At 35.0% G+C, this 6,517-nt stretch overlaps 1 pseudogene across 1 annotated transcript; it reads left to right on the forward strand.

Annotated features, from left to right (window-relative positions):
• Positions 1-2,653: 2,653 nt before the first annotated feature.
• LOC110009785 (putative phosphoribosylformylglycinamidine synthase, chloroplastic/mitochondrial pseudogene) lies at positions 2,654-5,015 on the forward strand (annotated as a pseudogene). Its single transcript, XR_016319950.1, has 3 exons — positions 2,654-4,047; positions 4,132-4,178; positions 4,461-5,015. The product of XR_016319950.1 is annotated as a putative phosphoribosylformylglycinamidine synthase, chloroplastic/mitochondrial pseudogene (transcript).
• Positions 5,016-6,517: the final 1,502 nt, after the last annotated feature.

Consider the following 6,517-nt stretch of genomic DNA (forward strand, 5'->3'; position numbering starts at 1 on the left):
AGAAGTAACTAAAATAAATTGGTAAGTATATCAACTTCGTGCCATTAATATACGTTAGTTGATATAGCAGCACCGAAAGGACATTATGTCCAAAACTGTTTGTTCAAGAATGTGGTGGGCTTCGCCCACTATCAGGGGCAGCATTTGGGAAGTGAGCTACTTCCATCAGTGAACATTAGAAAGCCCAAACAGACCATTACAAGGCCCAAACATGGCCCTTTGTTCAAACTCCGACGTCATAAGGTTATAGCCACTGTAAAATAACACTTTTGCTTATAGCCTGATCCGTCCATTTGGAGGTTTAGCTGAGCTTCATCCAGATTGTCTACTTGGGTTCTAGGAGTGAGGTAAGATGCAACCCAACTTTGACTTTTAATAATAACGATGTTGCATTCTTGTTACTTTAATTCTTGGATTTGCGTACGACTATGTTTAATTTGTGTCTTAAATTGAAGCTATATGGATTAGATTATAAATATGGAAACTTCATTGTAGATCTGGGAGACTGGGACCACCGTTCCATATAATGGCTTTTTTTTTTTTTTCTTATAATGATATGAATGCACTGAGGTCTGGAAATGGATATCGAGGGCCTTTGGTTGGATGTTTATAAATTATTATGGGGTTTTTCACTAAACAGTAGACCCATTTTTCCCAATGAAGGAATGCCGACTCAGGGAGAGTCTTTGAGTTAAAGCCTTTGGTGATTGACTGTATGAAAGGTTTTACTTTCATAATCCGGTGCTTTGTTATGTTCTTAGTCTTTTGTTTTTTTTAGTTTCTTTGCAGTTTACAGAATCATGAACGAATGCAGCTGCACGGTTCTTGTTACAGATGAGAAAGTGGAATCTGGTTGCTTGGTAAGTAAGGTCCCTCTCTCTGCGCTGCGGAGTTCCATAAATGCACTCAAGGCATAATGTCTGTCGTCGTTAGGTATAATTTCAGTTTTATCTGTGTTTGCAGGTACTGCCAAAGCATTTTTCTCGTATACACTGTAATGGGATATTAGGGATCATATGATTGAAATCCCAACCGGGATCCGTGAAATTTTTCACAAATATCGCATCAAGAAGGGTTATGAATTTAGCATAACTCTCGTTAACCGCGCTATCATTGAGGGGGTTATTTACGATAGGATGGGTGTTTTCGTTAATCAACCTTCTAAGTCGATTTGAGTGCACCTGTAGCTGAAGTATGATGGTCTAGTCCTACCAGAGGATTGGGCTAGCTACAACCTTATTCCTCTCATCGATAATAAAGTTTCCTTTAGTAGTGTAAAAGTGAAGCCCCAAGAAATCAATTGTGAAGTCAGTTAAGGGTGTGCGGTTCAGTGGCTGTAGCATGAAAGAGGGAAAATCACCAACCGCCACCAGATGATATAAGGCTGGATGCAGACGACGTTTAAAAAGTTGCTATGAGGGGGTGCATATGCAGCCCTTGTTGTGCAATCGTTCCCTCGTCGGAGAGGCATTCACTTAATGAAAATGCACTGAAAAAGATGGTGAAAGTTGTTTGTAGAAGTATGTTCGCAACGAAAAGCCTGGTATTTGATATTGCCAACATTTTAAATTCCACATTTCCTTTCTCATCATTATTATAAGTCTCATTCTTTTATGAATTGCGGACTGTGCAGCGAAGATTCTATAGTTGTCACGTGCGATATTGGGGACGAAAAATCACTCTGTTGACGGGCGTGCACGACATTGAAGTGAAACTGTATTACTACACAGGTTTTGTTTGCATTACCGGACTACACAAACTCATCAACGAGTTAGATCTACAGCTTAATGACACATCGGTCTTCCATGTTGGGAACTTAGAAGAGACACTTGATGTGTAGGTGATTCGGCAGATTAAATCTCACGCTCGATGAATGGCATAATTGTGTTGCAACTTTAAGCAGAATATGTTGTTTTCTTTTTTCTTTTTTATCCGCTATTTGGAAAGTTAGTGGTTGGTGGACCTCCGATCGATTGTATGGATTTGTGAGGACTAGTACATGTTTAACGCATATGACGTTTTACTACATGAATTTTGCAGCATTATGATATGTGATCACTTATCATGTATTCGGATGCATCGCACAATCTTTATTTCACTTTCTACACGATCTAGAATTACTTTCAATATATAGGTCCTTAACCAACCCCAATGTGGAGACAAGTGCACGTCAGACAATTTTCTATTCTCGCTGATGAATGTTCCCCTTGAATGCCTTACTCGAACGTTAACTGTACTCCATAGATCTATCAAACAACCCTAATGCATTGTTCAGCTACAAGTGTATTATTTTATGCACAATAATGTCTGGTATCATGCATATATTTTTTAAACATCCATAATGCATTGTTTTTCTCCATATTAGCAACATTAATCAATTATCGGAGCGTGAAATGGGCTTTCAGTGGCTTCGCAGATATTGAACGTCAATAGCGTTCATTCGCCTGGGGCAGATATTGGCACAACGTTTATAATGCACAATATGTAGACTGAATATCATTGTTCCCTACCACGAAATTATTAGGTCAGCTTTTTTTTTTGGGGGGGGGGGGGGGGGGGAGGGGGGTGGGGCTGGGCTTTAAAAACAACATAAATACATATACAGGGAAACTTATGAAGTCTTCAAGCATTGTTATCATCGTCAATGCCATGATATCGATGCTTTCAAGCCTTTAACCAAATCAGGGATGATTGTCCTGATATTGATGATGTTCCTTATCTCAAAAGCGTATTTGAGGGTGTTCAGGATCTTATTGAAGGCGAGTTTATATCTTCTGGCCATGACATAAGTGATGGTGGACTGCAAGTTGGTGCCATGGAGATGGCATTTGCTGGAAATTGTGGCATTGCAATGGACTTGACTTCACAAGGGTGTAGTCTCCTCCAAACACTTTTTGCAGAAGAGCCTGGTCTAGTTCTTGAGGTTGGCAGAAAGAATTTGGATGTTGTAATGCAAAAGCTCAATAGCAGGGGGTTTTCTGCTGATATCATCGGACAAGTGACTACCTCACCCTTGATACAACTGAAAGTTGATGGGGTAACTCATTGAATGAGGAAACTTCTCTCCTTGGAGATATGTAGGAAGAAACCAGTTTTCATCTTGAAATGTTCCAAAGATTAGCTTCTTGTGTGGACTTGGAGAGAGATGGTCTGAAATCTGGGAAAGAACCTATCTGGAAATTGTCCTTTACTCCTTCTGTAACAGATGATAAATTTATGACTGCAACTTCAAAACCAAAAGTGGCTGTGATTCGAGAGGAAGACAGCAACGGGGACAGGGAGATGGCTGCAGCATTTTATGCTGCTGGTTTTGAGGGATATTACAATATCAGACCTTCTGAAGGGAGCTACATCACTTCAACAATTCCGTGGAGTTGTGTTTGTGGGAGGTTTTAGCTATGTTGATGTCCTTGATTCTGCAAAAGTCTGGTCTGCTTCCATTAGATTCAATCAGCCCCTTCTAGATCAATTTCAGGAGTTCTATAAGCAGCCTGATACTTTCAGTCTTGGTGTTTGCAATGGGTGTCAACTCATGGCTCTATTGGGTTGGGTTCCAGGTCCCCAAGTTGGGGGTTCACATGGTGCTGGTGGGGACCCGTCACAACCTAGGTTTATTCACAACGAGTCTGGTCGATTTGAATGCCGCTTTACTAGTGTGAGAATAAATGACTCACCTGCGATAATGTTCAAAGGTATGGAAGGTAGTACACTTGGTGTGTGGGCTGCCCATGGTGAGGGAAGAGCATATTTCCCTGATGATGGTGTCTTTGATCGCATGATTCATTCAAATTTGGCCCCAGTTAGTTATTGTGATAACGATGGGAATCCTACAGAAGTTTACCCTTTCAATTTGAACGGCTCTCCCCTAGGAGTAGCAGCAATCTGTTCTCCTGATGGGAGACATCTCGCCATGATGCCTCATCCAGAACGTTGCTTCTTGATGTGGCAGTATCCTTGGTACCCAAAGCACTGGTATTTGGACAAGAAAGGTCCTAGCCCATGGTTAAAGATGTTCCAAAATGCTAGAGAATGGTGTTCATGAGACAGGTTAGTCTCTTTTAATTTAGTTCTTGCTATAGTTTTCTGCATTAATTGATTTCTGATCTATGATTTTCTTTTTCCAATTTGCAGTATGGATCGTCATTTTGAATGGATGTAAAACTTTTGGGAGTCTAGAGGTATTTTTAATTTTTTAATAATTTTTTTGAGTATTTCTTTTTTCATATCTATATTAATATCTAAATTTTTAAATAATTAAAACTTGAAAACTTTCGAATTTTTAAAGTTAAAACTTTTTAATTTTTTTTTTCTTATCTATATTTATATACCTATACATTTCTGTGTACATCCCTCTATTGATACCGTTTCAATTTAATGATTTTCAGTCACAATATTTTTTTTTCTGCTTCTTTTGATTATTTTAGTTTCGGTTTTGTTTATGCTTTACAAATAATTTTCAGACATGCAGGAATGGCAAGCAGCAGCGCCTATTCGCTCCTCCTTGGCTGTTGCGTCAAACAGTCCCATGCTAGGCAGGCTAGTGATGTTACTACAGTTCATGCTGATATGGGTTGGAAGATCTTTGTTGATGGTGCCACGTTCCATGTCGCTGACTCTGCAGGTTTTGGTTTCATCATGGAGACAGATGAGGGTGACTTCCAGCAATTAAGCTGTGTCGGGCTACTAGGATGGTTTCTCTGCGCCAATTATTGCGGAAGCACTGGCTTTGCCTGCTTGTTTACTTTATGTTTGTGATCATTTTCCTTCACAGGGTACAGGTTTTTTCGGATTGTCAAGCCTTGGTTATGGCTTTTAATGCTTCTGATAACTCAGAACTTGGTTTATTGGTGTTGGATTGTAGGTCCATTTTAGCTTCTAGAAATGATGTTAAAGTTAGATAAGTTAGGAGGCAAGATAATGTGGGTGCTCATAATTTAGCTAGAGCATGAGATTCAATTCCATACTGTTTGGTAAATCTTTATTCTTTTAATTAATGAATTATGGGTTCTTCCCTTTCAAAAAGAAATAATTTTCAGATTTTGAATGATTTATTTTTCTTTCTTTTTCTTTTTAGATTTTTAAAAAAAAATTTTTTTTGAGTATATGTGAAAGAAAGAAAGAGCTATGTAACATGGATCAGATTTATGATTCTTATTATTATATGATTCTTATTATAATTATTTTAATATGATTTCATAATCCTAATTAAGTGGTTTTATTTATTTATTTATTTATTTATTATTATTATTATTATTATTATTATTATACCTGCTATATCTTGCCTCCTATAATAGGAGATAAAAGAAATACATAGATCTAAATTTTGAAATTTGATAATTGTTCAGAATGAGGTCAAAAGAGAAATCTCTTTACTACTAAAGTATAAAGTTATATGGAGAAGTTAACATTTCCATCATTGATTTATAAAGAAAAAAGAAAGAAATATTAAATTCAATAAAATGCCCAATTGAGAGATACATAAACTCTAGACATATGAAGATGCATTATTGCTCTGAATAACGAGTCTTTTTGAAAAATAAAAATCGAAAGACAAAAGAGTTTATAAAATGACATCTAATAAAAATCGATTAGATACCGTATTATTATATTTAAATATTGTTTTTTATCATTTTAATTTTAATTTTATTATCTAAATATTAAAAATTTTAAAAATTAATTCATTTATAATAATTATATATATATATATATATATATATATATATATATATATATATATATATATATATATATATCACTATTTCAATTTTAATTTTTTCATTATTATATCATTTCTATTTCAATTTTGAATTTTTCTTTTATTAGAAAATGGGATAATGTTTAGTAGGAAATGTTCTAAGTTGGGCAGAGCCACTGTATGCCTAGGGTAGGCATGTACCCACCTCAAAGTTAAAAAATAAAATAAAATGATAGTTCTCTATTCTAAGCTTTTTCCTAACAAATTTAGCTGTTGCAGCAGCTATTAGCAATTTTAACCGTTAGTTGTTTTAATAGCGGTTAACTGTTGCTTTTTAATGGTTAAAAGCAAAAATGTTCAGTAAAAACAATTTTTTGATTAACAATTAAATTTAAAATGACAAAAAAATGATATTAAAATATTCACTTAGAATTTTCACTTATAGCCATAGAATTAAACTCAATATATATATATATATATAAAGATGATTTTACTAACCTAAATTTTCAAAATTTGAAGGGGAAAAAATTGAATGGTTCACTATTTTATAAATAAAATTGAAAATTTTAAATATCTTAGGGATCAATAATTTTAATTTTTAATATTTTCATGAGTTCAAACGCAAATATATAAACAAACATTTTTTTGTTGTTTTACTCTCAATCATAAATAAACCAAGCATAAAAAATAATAAAAAGACAATGTGATAAAAAAGGATATTAACGCATTAAAAAAATAAAAAGACACAATGTGAGAAAGAAGGATTTTAAATTAATATAGGATAAGGTTGTAAAGAATTTTCTGTAAAAACAACTTAAAAAC

Source organism: Jatropha curcas, chromosome 3, assembly GCF_041381405.1.
Source record: "Jatropha curcas cultivar XTBG-Jc1 chromosome 3, XTBG_Jcur_1.0, whole genome shotgun sequence".
Classification (NCBI taxonomy): domain Eukaryota; kingdom Viridiplantae; phylum Streptophyta; class Magnoliopsida; order Malpighiales; family Euphorbiaceae; genus Jatropha; species Jatropha curcas.